The 14,191-nt window shown below is 45.0% G+C and overlaps 1 long non-coding RNA gene across 1 annotated transcript in view; it reads left to right on the plus strand.

Annotated features, from left to right (window-relative positions):
- The first annotated feature begins 9,790 nt into the window (after positions 1-9,790).
- The window catches only part of LOC124713969, a 39,432-nt gene continuing 35,031 nt past the window's right edge, over positions 9,791-14,191 (plus strand). The window contains exons 1-2 of the long non-coding RNA XR_007005638.1: positions 9,791-9,945; positions 10,135-10,672. This is a non-coding gene — a long non-coding RNA (uncharacterized LOC124713969). The remainder of the gene's footprint in view (positions 9,946-10,134; positions 10,673-14,191) is intronic.

A 14,191-nucleotide genomic window follows, 5' to 3' on the forward strand; every position in this document is an offset into this window, starting at 1 on the left:
GGTGCCCTATTAAACATTTTATTTACTTCGCTGACTATAGGATACTTCCCAAGGGCCAAAACATATCAATCTTTAACGTTATTTCCCACGTACGTTTATCTGTACTATCTCTACACTAGTGTTTTGTCGGTAGCATCTCATTCACGGTAGTCATTTCTTTCACAACTTCCCTGAGTTAAAGGTGGAAAAATATTTTTCATTTAAAATTCCGATGTTTTGGTCTTCCGCACGTTCCTTAGACAACTGTTCGACTAGCTTCTAGTCACCGTTTCTTCTTAGTCTCGGTTAGGTAAGTATACAGGGTGTTACAAAAAGATACGGCCAAACTTTCAGGAAACATTCCCCACACACAAATAAAGAAAAGATGTTATGTGGACATGTGTCCGGAAACGCTTAATTTCCATGTTAGAGCTCATTTTAGTTTCGTCAGTATGTACTGTACTTCCTCGATTCACCGCCAGTTGGCCCAATTGAAGGAAGGTAATGTTGACTTCGGTGCTTGTGTTGATATGCGACTCATTGCTCTACAGTACTAGCATCAAGCACATCAGTACGTAGCATCAACAGGTTAGTGTTCATCACGAACGTGGTTTTGCAGTCAGTGCATTGTTTACAAATGCGGAGTTGGCAGATGCCCATTTGATGTATGGATTAGCACGGGGCAATAGCCGTGGCGCGGTACGTTTGTATCGAAACAGATTTCCAGAACGAAGGTGTCCCGGCAGGAAGACGTTCGAAGCAATTGATCGGCGTCTTAGGGGGCACGGAACATTCCAGCCTATGACTCGCGACTGGGGAAGACCTAGAACGACGAGAACACCTGCAATGGACGAGGCAATTCTTCGTGCAGTTGACGACAATCCTAATGTCAGCGTCAGAGAAGTTGCTGCTGTGCAAGGTAACGTTGACCACGTCACTGTATGGAGAGTGCTACGGGAGAACCAGTTGTTTTCGTACCATGTACAGCGTGTGGAGGCACTATCAGCAGCTGATTGGCCTCTACGGGTACACTTCTGCGAATGGTTCCTCCAACAATGTGTCAATCCTCATTTCAGTGCAAATGTTCTCTTTACGGATGAGGCTTCATTCCAACGTGATCAAATTGTAAATTTTTCACAATCAACATGTGTGGGCTGACGAGAATCCGCACGCAATTGTGCAATCACGTCATCAACACAGATTTTCTGTGAACGTTTGGGCAGGCATTGTTGGTGATGTCTTGATTGGGCCCCATGTTCTTCCACCTACGCTCAATGGAGCACGTTATCATGATTTAATACGGTATACTCTACCTGTGCTGCTAGAACATGAGCCTTTACAAGTACGACACGACATGTGGTTCATGCACGATGGAGCTCCTGCACATTTCAGTCGAAGTGTTCGTACGCTTCTCAACAACAGATTCTGTGACCGATGGATTGGTAGAGGCCGACCAATTCCATGACCTCCACGCTCTCCTGACCTCAACCCTCTTGACTTTCATTTATGGGGGCATTTGAAAGCTCTTGTCTATGCAATCCCGGTACCAAATGTAGAGACTCTTTGTGCTCGTATTGCGGACGGCTGTGATACAATACGCCATTCTCCAGGGCTGCATCAGCGCATCAGGGATTCCATGCGACGGAGGGTGGATACATGTATCCTCGCTAACGGAGGACATTTTGAACATTTCCTGTAACAAAGTGTTTGAAGTCACGCTGGTACGTTCTGTTGCTGTGTGTTTCCATTCAATGATTAATGTGATTTGAAGAGAAGTAATAAAATGAGCTCTAACATGGAAAGTAAGCGTTTCCGGACACATGTCCACACAACGTTCTTTCTTTGTTTGTGTGTGAGGAATGTTTCCTGAAGGTTTGGCCGTACCTTTTTGTAGCACCCTGTATAGTAAGTATTTAAAATAACGTTACAATTTTCCCGCGTTAAATGGATCATACATCTATATGGTGACGGTATGTGACACTCGAACTGCTGATCCATCATAAGAATAGTGTAGTCCTAAATGATCCACGACTATCATGACTCATCGTTCCCTTGCGTACCGGAAGGTGATATATAGGTTTAGTGTTATTAAGTGCATTAATTATTCCTGATACGCAATAATAGAATTGTGATCGATGAAATGAAATTTCATTGTAGCCATAGTAACCACAGATACATCATTCGAAACAACTCATACCTTCTTGTTTTTTAAAGACAAAACGAAGGAGCTCCATGTTCAAGCCACTGGATAAGTGCCGGAGAGGTCCTGGTATCATGGTTCCCATTTTCTGTGGTTTCTCTAAATTATTCGATACAACTGCCTTGTCGGCTCTTTAAATGGGCTGCAACAATTTACTTCGCTCCGTCCTCCCCCCGTTCCTATTCAGTACCCCGTCTCTAATAGTTTCAACGCTGACGAGACAGACTCCTACTCCAAATTTTTGTCTTCATTTTTAAAAACTAGGGGGGATCGGACATCAATGTGATTTTGCAGAAGAATCGGTAGAAATGTATAGTCCGACTGTTGTGGTAGAGTGGTTAAGATACAGGGCTCTTAGCCGTGAGGAATAAGATTCAAGCCTCCTTCCAGCTACATTAATTTAGGATATTCACAGTTTCGCTACACTACTGCAGGCTATAGCTGATTCTTGACCCACCTGTGTCGAGGTAAACTTATACATTAGTCAAATGCTCAAACGTGTGTGAATTCCTAGGGTACCAAATAGCTGAGGTCATCTGTCCCTAACTTACACATTACTTAAAATACAAGGTGCATTCAAGTTCTAAGGCCTCCGATTTTTTTTCTAATTAACTACTCACCCGAAATCGATGAAACTGGCGTTACTTCTCGACGTAATCGTCCTGCAGACGTACACATTTTTCACAACGCCGACGCCATGATTCCATGGCATCGGCGAAGGCTTCTTTAGGAGTCTGTTTTGACCACTGGAAAATCGCTGAGGCAGTAGCAGCACGGCTGGTGAATGTGCAGCCACGGAGAGTGTCTTTCATTGTTGGAAAAAGCCAAAAGTCACTAGGAGCCAGGTCAGGTGAGTAGGGAGCATGAGGAATCACTTCAAAGTTGTTATCACGAAGAAACTGTTGCGTAACGTTAGCTCAATGTGCGGGTGCATTGTCTTGGTGAAACAGCACACGCGCAGCCCTTCCCGGACGTTTTTGTTGCAGTGCAGGAAGGAATTTGTTCTTCAAAACATTTTCGTAGGATGCGCCTGTTACCGTAGTGCCCTTTGGAACGTAATGGGTAAGGATTACGCCCTCGCTGTCCCAGAACATGGACATCATCAATTTTTCAGCGCTGGCGGTTACCCGAAATTTTTTTGTTGGCGGTGAATCTGTGTGCTTCCATTGAGCTGACTGGCGCTTTGTTTCTGGATTGAAAAATGACATCCACGTCACATCCATTGTCACAACCGACGAAAAGAAAGTCCCATTCATGCTGTCGTTGCGCGTCAACATTGCTTGGCAACATGCCACACGGGCAGCCATGTGGTCTCAGTCAGCATTTGTGGCACCCACCTGGATGACACTTCGCATTTTCAGGTCGTCATGCAGGATTGTATGCACAGAACCCACAGAAACGCCAACTCTGGAGGCGATCTGTTCAACTGTCATTCGGCGATTCCCCAAAATAATTCTCTCCACTTTCTCGATTATGTCGTCAGACCGGCTTGTGGGAGCCCGAGGTTGTTTCGGTTTGTTGTCACACGATGTTCTGCCTTCATTAAACTGTCGCACCCACGAACGCACTCCATCACCACATGTCTCCTTCAACTGTCGATGAATTTCAATTGGTTTCACACCATGCAAATTCAGAAAACGAATGATTGCACACTGTTCAAGTAAGGAAAACGTCGCCATTTTAAGTATTTAAAACAGTTCTCATTCTCGCCGCTGGCGGTAAAATTCCATCTGCCGTACGGTGCTGCCATCTCTGGGACGTATTGACAAGAACGCGGCTTCATTTTAAAACAATGGGCATGTTTCTATCTCTTTCCAGTCCGGAGAAAAAAAATCGGAGGCCTTAGAACCCGAATGCACCTCGTAACTAATGTTAAGAACAACACACACACACACACCCATGCCATAGGAAGGACTCGAACTTCCGGCGGGAGGGGCCGCGCAATCCGTGACATGGCGCCTCAAACAGCGTTGCCACTCCGCGTGGCTTTTGCATTACTGCTAATGATCTTGATGTCGACAGACCATTACATTGTGCGTGTATTTCCTATTAACACATCATCATACGAGAAATTTGAGTTAAGAAAAGAGATCGTCTGTTGAATCCCGTTACACAAAATGCACTACTGGTGAATTTGGTGTACGTTGCCAATCATGGCTGATGCAGAAAAGTGCCTTAACATAAACGACACTGAAAGGGGCGAGTGTTTTCTGTTTGCCCTTGCAAGTGTCGGATGACAGGTTCCGCCGCATTCCCGGAGTGTGCAGACGATGAACCGGCAACCCGTCCAGGCGGAACCACCTGCTCGCACCGCGGCTGACGTAACCGGAGAGCCGAGTTGCCCCACCGCTAGTCACCGCCAATTGTTTCTGCTCCCGGCTGTGATTGGCCGGCGGCGATTGCGCATACTCACTGTCACAACGGAATCGTAGCTTTCAGTACTTTGCCCTTCAGTTGTTCTTTCGACCGGACAGTCAAGCACTACTCGAAACAGTTTCGTAGACATCGCTGGTACTCTGGATGTAAGCACACTGGACAAAAAAATTAGTCACCGCCCAGGAAACCGAGTCCACAGGTTTCTTCAGGTACGCCATATGCAGATGAATATACTCATTGATGATCGGATACCCTAGAAATGTTAAATTCTGGGAATGTGGGTTGTTACGTTTCATCTGTTATTCCAAACAGTCCCAGACATTTTCTGTGGCTAATATAAAGCGGGCTAGCGGCGGTGGCTGAATATTTGTCAAACCGTGAAAGTATGCGTGCAGCCCTGTGAAGAAGGTAGTTGTCACTCTTGGAGTGTGCGGAGTATTCTCATCATGAAGGTGGAGAAAAAAGAGCATCACTTTGTTACCGAGAACATTGAGTTAACCCTACTTCTCGTACGTATTCTGTATGATTGGGTCTTTAGTCATGGTAAGAAAAACGCCGTCAAAACATCATAGAACAACCTCCGCATGAATTACAGCAGACATACACAGTAGGTGAAACACATCAATGGGCCACCGCTGCATTCGGCACCTTGCCTAATTTGATAACAGGCAAAATCTCAGTTTTTCGGACCACGCTGCACGCTAGTCAACTGCTGCCCAGTTTGTGTGTTGCTTGACTCACTGAAGCCGTGCAACTTCATATGTCGCTGTGAGCAACGGCGTTTTGCGACGTAGCCGCCAACTTTTGACTGCATGCAATTCCTGGCACAACTTCCGCTCGGAAACTGGTTGAGACGGACTTGCATTAACTGACAGCAGTAGTCCTGTCGGGTTTGAAACCGACTGTCATTGGCAGTGTCTTCTTAATACAACACCGTCGTTACACGGCTGAGAGTGGTACAGCATTCCTTGTAGACACACTGAGCACCTCGCATCGACCAAAAAAAAACGGTAAACAAATACACGGTGTTATCATGGGAACGTTCAGACGCGATAGTTTCTTTCTGTCTTGGCTCCACGTAGGCCACCTGTTACGAATTCTTCACTATCTACAGCTCGTTAAATCAAAGTCTTTCACAGCCTCGTCTTGCAAAATTTGTTTTGTGCCTCAGATATGCTATCATATAGTAACTTCTTGAATTCCTCTTCCACATTGCTATGGAACTATACTTAATCATCTGAAAAGTGAGCATGGTGCGCTGTAGCAGAACAGCGTTCTTCTCAGTCAGTTCCCAGCACATTGGAAATGATTGTGACCAGTTGGTAAATTTTACACACAAATGTCGATAATCCAACTGACCTACCCGCTACAGTAGCCGAGGTCGAGCACTCCAGTGGGAGGAACGCCGGTTCAAGTCCTGGAGGTGAATGAAATTTTCAATGCAAGTATCCATCCGGCTAGGGGAGAAGACGTGATGGGCCACTACCTTTTTTTTTTTCGCTGTACGTATTGTAAAACTTCAGTATTAAGCATGACGTTTTAATTTATTACTTCTTCGCTACTAAATCTATTCACAACCCCTTTTTGCAGTCAGTATCCACATCTACCACTGAATTTACCTGCAAAATTATGTCTTTGTATGACAGTACGAGATACGTTAAAAACTAGGTTTCCTAAAACGGAGCGCGTCGTCAAATATTCAACATATTAACTCATTTGTGAAGTAATTCAGACGTTTGAAGCGGTTTTCCAGGGGAGTTCGGTTCCTTTACGAGTCGGGGATAAGGGGTTACTGGCTAAGGAACGCTTTGCGTGGCGTATTTTTGCGCAGCTTGTTTTCCATAGTGAAATTTTTCCTTGTCGTGTGAAACAGTTATAAAAAATCGCTCAACTCAGTGGCACTAGTGAGACAGTTTACTGCGGACGTGCTCTTGTTTTCCGCCGGAAGGCAAAGAGACAGATCTCCCGAACACTCTCGCGGAAGACGAGGTGCAGAAATGACAGAAGCAAAAGGAAGAAATGTACTTGTGTGTGAACTTAAATGAGTTCTATTTTGAAGGAGACCACCGTAATTTCAACATTTTTGTTATGTACACAAATTGCAGCTTCAGTCTCTTGTCTTTTACCCCGCATACGATGTTGTTTTACCTCGACCAAAACATTGTCCCGCGGGCACAAGAACGTGTCTGTACCATACTACTCGTTCGTTATCGATGAGGAGATCGATTTTGAGGCAAAGAGGTTAAGGACACAGTCAAAGGTCGGAAAATAGTCTCGTTTTACGGAAAACAGTCTCGTTTCACAACAAATAAACGATTCGGGAGATAATCTGAGCAGCCGTCTTCGGTTGTTTGTAGATGACGCTGTCGTTTATCGACTAATAGAGTCATCAGAAGATCAAAACAAACTGCAGAATGATTTAGAAAAGGTATCTGAATGGTGCGAAAAGTGGCAGTTGGCCCTAAACAACGAAAAGTGTGAGGTCATCTACATGAGTGCTAAAAGGAACTCGTTAAACGTCGGTTACACGACAAATCAGTCAAATCTAAAGGCCGTAAATCCAACTAAATACCTAGGTATTACGATTACGAACAACTTAAATTCGAAGGAACTCACAGAAAATGTTGTGGGTAAGGCTAACCAAAGACTGCGTTTTATTGGCAGGACACTTAGAAAATGTAACAGACTGCCTACACTACGCTTGTCCGTCCTCTTAGAATACCGCTGCGCGGTGTGGGATCCTTACCAGATAGGACTGACGGAGTACATCGAAAACGTTCAGAGAAATGCAGCACGTTTTGTATTATCACGAAATATGGGAGAGAGTATCACAGAAATGATACAGGATTTGGGCTGGACATATTTAAAAGAAAGGCGTTTTTCGTTGCAACGGAATCTTCTCACGAAATTCCAATCACCAACTTTCTCCTCCGAATGCGAAAATAATTTGTTGAGACCGACCTACATAGGGCGGAACGATCACCACGATAAAATAAGGGAAATTAGAGGTACTGGAAGATATAGGTGTTCATTCTTTCCGCGCGTTTTAGGAGATTGGAATAACAGAGAATTGTGAAGGTGGTTCGATGAACCCTCTGCCAGGCACATAAATGTGATTTGCAGAGTATACATGTAGATGCAGGTGTAGATGAAATGGTTCCTTAGTAATGCGGGCAGCCTCGTGTCTCTGTGTCGCTGTACAATGTAGGAGAGTACTCGCTTTTTTGTGCAGGCAGTATTTGGGATCTATAGATATCTTAGGCAAACCCTGTTGTTCAAATCCTACCAGAGGAAATTTAATTTTAACTACTTCGCAAAAATACTATTTTAGAGAAGTTATTGAATCAGAAGACTATAACGTAGCATTTGAGGTTCATAATTTAATTCTATAAAATTTTGCTACACAATTTTTGGTTTAACGACTTTGTACACGTCGCCTAGGCGGTCTAAGGGACGTCACAAATTTATATTTTTTAGCCAAATTTTTCACTTAAATTGTCACCTCCGACGCCCAAGTATGATTCATTGTGGCCAACATGGCGAGTAGGATCACCGCTTCATCGAGATTGTTCATTCCTGTTGAACGTGCTGAAGTGCGCGTATAGGATGCTAGTGCGACCTATTCTTGAGTACTGCTCGGGTGTTTGGATCCGCGGCAGGTCGGGTTAAAGGAAGGCATCGAAGCAATCCAGAGGCGGGCTGCTAGATTTATTATCAGTAGGTTCGAACAACAAACAAGTGTTACGGAGATACTTCGAGAACTCAAATGGAATCCCTGGAAGGAAGGCGGCGCTCTTTTCGAGAAACGCTATAGAGGAGACTTAGAGAACCGGCATTTGAAGCTGGCTGCAGAATGATCCTACTGCCGCCAATATACGTTTCGAGTAAGGACCACGAAGATAAGGTACGAGAAATCAGGACTCATACGGAGAGGCATACAGAGAGTCGTTTTTCCCTCGCTCTATCTGCTAGTGGAACAGGAAAGCAAAGGACAAATAGTGGTACAGGGTACCCTCCGCCACGCACCGTACTGTTGCTTGTAGCGTACGTATGTGGATGTAGAAACAAGCCACCATTCACCGCTGTGAGTAGCCACTAGCGAGGGAATGAGAGAAATGACGTGCTGACTACTGACTGCTGCTGCATTGGACGGTGTCTGTGGCACCGGCTTTCATCTAGCAATTACGTGAACTATATCTCTCCTTATTTTCAGAACTTTGTTTCGACACTAAATAAAAATAACTTTCTTTGAACATCACTTTGACTGGCTAACTCGCGCCCGTACAGCATACCGTCACGAGAAAACATCTTAATTTTTAAAGAACTATTTTACTACAGTAACTCCCTTTATATGTCTACACCCTTAACCATCCTCGCCAGGACTCACTCTAACCTTGTAGAAATTCATGAAAAAATTAATTTAAAAATGAAAATAATTGAACTCATTAAGGATTTACTAAAATCACTTTGAATGACGATATTGATTAAGAAACAACAACAAAGAGTTGTGCCTCGTCGTATTGGAGCTATAAGCAAATATATTCCTTAAGGAAACGCAAGATAACAAAAGAAATGTAAGAATAAACAAATTTTACATATATATTGTGTTCAAACGAAATACTTTCTTACAATACATCGTCAACAAACAAAGGTATCCAGAAATTTATTATTTATTTAGTTTTCCATCACACGTGCATATAACACAACTGTGTTTGTCTTACAACAAAGGATTTGTAAATAATTTAGTGAAGCTTTTTGCGTTAGCTACTATGCTCCGTAGTAAGCTACTATGCTCCGTAGTACAGCTGCTAATGATAACTGTCAGTCGCTCATTCTTGAATACATGATCAAAATATGATCGTGCTAATATTGTAAATATTACCACAGTGTTTGTTTTTGACGGCCGGAGTGGCTGAGCGGTTCTAGGCGCTACAGTTTGAACATTTTTTTGGTTTGTTTTTGTATTAATATCGTTAACAACCGTTTATGCGGTCTAGTGGGCAGTGTCATTTGCTATCCGTGCGAGGTTAACTGTTAGGACTTTTCCGCTTACAGATGGTCTGGGACAGGAGCCAGAAAGCCTCGTGAAGTCAATTGAAGAGCAGATTGAATAAGCAGTGACATTGACACGCCAACTGCCGAGGTGGAGACGAATAAAGAGGCCTAAGACCGGCTGTGAATCACGCAACAATAAAGGGAGCTGTCGGCTCCCGTTCTGCAGCAGTAGGACTCAAATGCCCGACCGCACTGAGTAAGATTTCCCTCGGTTTTTCTAAGCCTTGCTGGCTGATTTACAGGCCCATCCTTGTCCAACCCGAGCTTGTGCTAAGTCTCCACTAATCTCATCGTCGACGAAATGTTAAACGCTAAATTTTAATTTGAAACGACGGGTAAGTTTCACTTCATTAGGCATGCCATTGAGTACTTCTCACGATGATGTTGTTGTCACATAGCTTTTACTGTCAAGAGTTAGATACTGTGTCGCGAATTGTCAATTTCACGTTTACGCTTGAACTGCTGCCCCAACTGACAGTCGCACAAGCGTTGCTCCTACTTTCCTGATGCGCCAGAGGTTGCAGGTATCTGCTCGTTGCCGAGTGCAGCGCCACAGCGAGGCGAGTAGTAGCGCGCTTTCACAAAGCGAACTGGAGTCTGACGAACGGAACTGAAGTGGCAACTTCAACTTGGTGCCAGTGTCGGACCACAGTGGGTGAAGGCCGGCCGACAAGTCTTCAGGACATCGCCGGGCCGGGCCGATGCATGGCGCGACGGCCGAGCTGGTTTGGATATTGGCATAGCTGGCCCAGGATTTGCCAGTTTCAGCGCAGTTCCGTATAGACAGAAGATGGGCAGTCACTGTCACTGTTGTCGTGAGGAGGCTGAGGTGGAGAAGAGTATAAGTTCGTACTAGCCAGAGAAAGCGGGAACAGCAAGCTGGAGATCGAGGGCGGACACTTGAATGTCGAGTTGGAAGCAGGGTACAGCAGCAAGGCAGTTGGACTGACGGACTGCCAAGGCTTGGTCCAACTTGCTGCCAACACGAGGCATGGTTCTTGCTGGAGCAGTGGGCGGTATTTGCCTACCTATGTCCAGCAGACACGGAGCAACTGAGAGCAGGTAAGTACTAGCTGATGTGTGGTTTCATTTATTACAAGTGGAAGGCAGCATGTAGTGTCTTCTGCTACATTGTCGTGCAAACCGTTGAGCTCGTGGTAGCATGCTTAAGTAACCAAGGATTTACGTTGGTCAAACTCAGCAAATCCACTGTTAGGACTAGAATTTGAAGAACAGTGCTATACCTGACCGAATCGTATTTTAGGGGCAAGATGCCTGTTATTAATGTTGCTTTTCTCTACATCCTTTCTATAGGATGTACATACACTGTCGAAAATAAAAATCGCAACACCGAGAAGGAGTTGTCCGACATAAATGAAAGATGGTAGGTGTGTTTCTACTTCTGAAACATGATGTCTGTCCAGATTTCGCGCCAGTCACATAGGAGTGGTGCTAGTAGCGCTAGTATGAGCATACAAATCAGGTTTGCTTTAAAGACACTTGTACCGGTCGTGAGGGTTCAAAATGGTTCAAATGGCTCTGAGCACTATGGGACTTAACTGCTGTGGTCATCAGTCCCCTAGAACTTAGAACTACTTAAACCTAACTAAGCTAAGGACATCACACACATCCATGCCCGAGGCAGGATTCGAACCTGCGACCGTAGCGGTCGCGTGGTTCCAGACTGTAGCGCCTAGAACCGCACGGCCACTCCGGCCGGCTCGTGAGGGTTAGTTACCTATGAGACTGGACGTGGTAAGTTGATGTCAGTCAAGAATTTCCTTAAGGCGATAAAGACGTCATTATCAACACTTCACTAAGAAGAGTACAACAGACGGATCGAAGCGTCGATCATTGAAGAAATCTGAAGAGGAGTATGATGCAATCTAGGTACTCATAAGATTTTATCATCAATATTTCTGAATCTTTCCGCCAACACACTGGTCTCTTCGGACCAATGGCAACCGCTTTAGTTACGGAAGAGCTTTTCTTTACTGCAATACTGCAGAAAGATTTGGCAGGAATGTTACCATTGTTTGTCATTGCTGGCAGCTGTGATCATAGGAATGTACGGTCGCATGAAGACAAGGCTGGTGTGCCACATGGCACTTTCGCGAGGGAAGATTATCGTCTTTGACGTATGGCTCTGACGCATCGTACTGTATCTGGAGCAACAACTGGAGCCAGCACAGCCACACAACGAACTGTTACAAATAGGTTATTTCAAGGACATCTACGAGCTAGAGTCTCTGTAGCGTGTATTCCACTGATTCCAAACTATCGCCGTTTGCGACTTCAGTGGTGTCAAGCGAGAGCTCATTGGAGGGCAGTGTGAAGGTCTGTTACGTTTTCTGATGGAAACTGGTTCCGCCTCGGTGTCAGTCACGGCAGTGTGTTGGTTAGAAAGAGGCCAGTCGAGGACCTACAACCAATTTGTGCGCGCGCTAGATGCAACTTCGTAGGACAGTGGTTATCACACGCACAGACTGCAACTCTGTTCCTCTTTCTGGTGATCCGACCTGTTGCGCTTCCATTAGTGAACAACATTCCAGGGGCTGTTTTCCAACAGGATAACACCCTCCCACATTCCAATGTCGTAACCCACATGCTCTACACAGTGACGGAATGGTGCCTTGGCCTGCTCGGTCACCAGATCTGTCTCCAATCGAGCACATGTGGGACATCATTGGACGACAGCTCCAGCGTCATCCACAAACAGCTTTAATCGTCCCTGTAATGACCGGCCATGTGCAACAGGCATGGAACTCTATCCCACAAACTGTCATCCGGCACCAGTACAACACAATGCATGCTCTTTTACGTGCTTACATTCAACATTCTGGCAGTTACACCGGTTATTAATGTTCCAGCGTTTTACTTGTGCAATGGCCTACCTTGCACTTACATGAATTTGTGATCCTGCGAAGTTAATCACATAGCTCATCTAGACAAATATATTCCCCAAATTTCATTACCAGCATTAATTACTTTTTGGTGTTGTGATTTTTTTTCGGTCAGTGTATGATTTATGATTTACTGCAAACTGTGTCTGTTAGTGTCGTCTGTCTGATGTTTGCTTAAGGTGTCGGCCTTTGTTGGAGTCCGCAGCTCGTGGTCGTGCGGTAGCGTTCTCGCTTTCCACGCCCGGGTTCCCGGGTTCGATTCCCGGCGGGGTCAGGGATTTTCTCTGCCTCGTGATGACTGGGTGTTGTGTGCTGTCCTTAGGTTAGTTAGGTTTAAGTAATTCTAAGTTCTAGGGGACTGATGACCGTAGCTGTTAAGTCCCATAGTGCTCAGAGCCTTTGTTGGACGCATTTATGATTAGGCTCTGGGAATCACTATGACTCACGATCATGATGTGATGCGCGACAGAAAGAAGGTCAGCATCGGTCGCCATGTCATCTGTCTTTTCTATTGCATTGCAGATCTAGGTTTCAGCTGACAGCGCTGTTATCAACAGTGTGTTTTAACTCTGTATCACTATTTATCACGCAATGCTGATAGCTACACTGTCAGCTGAAACCTATATCTGCAATGCAATAAAAAAGACAGATGGCATGACGACTTTCTTTCTGTCCTATATTGATATCTGATGCTGTGTATCAGATCTCCTTTGTTTACATGTTTGTGCCCTACAAGGCTGGTTACTCCAGTGGGTCAAGAGTGTCATAAGTATTACTGTATTATACCAGGTATCAAGGTAAAAAAAATGGCTCTGAGCACTATGGGACTCAACTGCTGAGGTCATTAGTCCCCTAGAACTTAGAACTAGTTAAACCTAACTAACCTAAGGACATCACAAACATCCATGCCCGAAGCAGGATTCGAACCTGCGACCGTAGCGGTCTTGCGGTTCCAGACTGCAGCGCCTTTAACCGCACGGCCACTTCGGCCGGCCTATCAAGGTCATCTGATAACCTTAACGACAACTCTTGGTTCGTGCTTTCTCAACATGCACTTTTATATTGTTCAGGTATTTAATAAAGTTGTCTGCGCTTACGCAGCCCCCAGCCACTTTCTTCTCCCACCGTCATCCTGAGCCACGATATAACTGAGATACAAGATACGTAGACACGCTCAGTGTTAAGATGTATCGTGGGACCTCCAGAGCATGGAAGGCCATTCCACTATAGAGTGCGGCACTGCGATCGTGTGTCAGTCGTCAGTCCATGTGAAAATCTGAATGTCCGCCATAAATCACTGTTTGAGAAATGCAGTGGGTGTTTCGACAAGCGCGAACAGTTCCAACTGCTACGATTGCTGCCAATCATTTAACAGTGTTAACGATTGTACGGCGAGCTTTGAGTAGCGCTACTTTTGGAAAATACGAAGGGCGTCCAGAAAGTAAGTTCCGATCAGTCGAGAAATGGAAACGACTATGAAAATCCGATAAAGCTTTGCACAGATGTGTTGGGCAGTGTCTCTTGTATCACATCACACAGCATCACGTCGCTCTTCTCATTTCTGAGCTCACAGTGAGCGCGTAAAGATGTCTAGAAAATAGTGTCTCCCGCCAAGTACGAGGTCCTGGTGAGAAATTTCGCCTGAAGCTATGCAGCCAACATTACATGTCTGTCGTGC

This window comes from Schistocerca piceifrons, chromosome 1, assembly GCF_021461385.2.
Source record: "Schistocerca piceifrons isolate TAMUIC-IGC-003096 chromosome 1, iqSchPice1.1, whole genome shotgun sequence".
Lineage (NCBI taxonomy): Eukaryota > Metazoa > Arthropoda > Insecta > Orthoptera > Acrididae > Schistocerca > Schistocerca piceifrons.